Raw genomic sequence first — 2,186 nt, forward strand, 5'->3', positions numbered from 1 at the left:
ATAAAAATAGAACACATTCATTGCATGTGTGTAAAAAAAAACAGAACTATCTAACTACTGCTTGAACTTCAATTTTAAATCAAATTATGTTGAATCTTTACTACAATATAAAAACTAAACCGAACCTCAAATGTATTAAGTCGTTTCGCCCTAAAATGGGGTCCTTAAAAGTGATAACACTGAAGTAAGCAATTTTGTCAAAATATATTATTGTCATAGTTGTCTTTGTCACATCGTTTTTGTTCATGTTGGCATTACGTACTGGACTGGATCCATGGCTGGATCACCCCACAGCGTAGAAACCACTTTGAAGTAAAAATAATAATTGAAATGGACATAGATATTCACGCTGGAAATTGTATGTATACGCATCGATGTAGCACACCATGGGTATATCACCCATGGTGTGCTACATCGATGGGTGTGCTCTACGAATAATAATATTATATATTACAGAAACTTAAATTAAGCTCGAAAATGGCACCACACATAAAATGAAATTCCGTGGTATGTACTATGTAGGTCTAGCTTTAAATTGTACCGCCCAGCATCAACAGTTTGCCATGTCACTCAAAGTAATTCAAAAACAGTTTCGCTGTGCTAATTGTTCAGATTGTTCATTATTTAAATTCTGAAATTATGCCTTCGTGTGTCATTAAATGGTACAGAAGCCCTACGGATTTAATAACAATGTTTTGTTTTGTTTGGTATTGTCTTGTCACGACTCGTCTCGTCTTCAAATAAAATTTTACTTAATTTGTACCGTTTTGATCGAAATCATAAATTTTTGACCCAATTTTAGCACAGTTTAAGGACATTTGTTTGAAAATGAGTTTAAGTTTGTGTTCATGAGGTCGAGAAATCATGAACTTTAGTTTATTCCATAATTAGACGTACAGCATTTTTAATTAAACATAACTATTTTGCTTTATTTACACAATTACACTGGACCACTGGACTCGCGATTGCCAACTTATTTTTGAATTTTTGAAGCATTTTACCGGAGATAGCAGCAATGAGTATCAAATAGGTCCAAAATATAACACATCCATGGTACCACGTTATCTAGCGTACTTATGTATGTCCATATCTGTGGCCTCAAGCTCAATCTCGAAGTACAATAGCTTGTGTCAGTTATAAGTTTGACATTAGCCGATGCGCGATAATTTCTTTACTCTGTGGTAAACCTCTATTGCAGTGTTTCCACTCTTAGGGATTTCGCCTTATCGTAGGGCTAAACAACTATTATTAGGTATGGCTTAGGGTGTTTTCATGTGATAAAATCGAACTTCAGGCATTGCCGGATAAGCCAGGTAAATAAGAGTAATTTGTGTAGTAGAGACGTCAACATTGATTGCATATGTTTCATAGTAGCCTGGTATTTTATGTCGTTAATTCTATCACAAACTTTCCATACATAAAAACCATCAAAAACTCCTCACCACTTTTCAGTCAAATTGGTTCAGCCGTTCTTGAGTAAATAGTGTAACTAAGACGATTTTCTTTTATAAACTCGTATATAGATGACACTGAAAGGTAACGCCTTCTTAATCACAACATTTCAGACTTTTGAAGGAGAATATTTTGAAGATTTAGGATCGTGCAAAAAACCAGTCAAGTGCGAGTCAGATTTTCGCACCGAGGGTTCCGTATTCAGCATTTTTTTCCGACATTTTGCACGATAAATCAAAAACCATTATGCATAAAAATAAATAAAAATCTGTTTTAGAATGCACAGGTAAAACCCTTTCATATTATGATACCCTACTACTTTGAACATTGAATCACATTGTAATATTTTTTGTGATGTAAAACAAATTCACGGTTTTTGTTTTTTTTTTATTTTATTTACTTCTGCCATAAGACTTACATACGGATGGACGGACGGACGGATGGACAGACGGATGGATGGATGGACGGACAAACGGACAGACAGACAAGAATTAATGATCCTTTATGGGTTCCGTTTTTCCTTTTGAAGTACGGAACCCTAAAACGTGAAATAATGTGCTTAAAATGATAATAATTAACGTCAAATAATTATAATGCACCCTAAATCAAGATATTTCATTTTCAAAAATATTTCGAGTAATTTAGAGCGAATTTCTACAGAAACTAGGGTAAAACCAAAATCATACGTGGAAACACTGCCCTATTGTACTGTATAAGAGAGAGAAAGCAAATCT

Source organism: Maniola jurtina, chromosome 3, assembly GCF_905333055.1.
Source record: "Maniola jurtina chromosome 3, ilManJurt1.1, whole genome shotgun sequence".
Lineage (NCBI taxonomy): Eukaryota > Metazoa > Arthropoda > Insecta > Lepidoptera > Nymphalidae > Maniola > Maniola jurtina.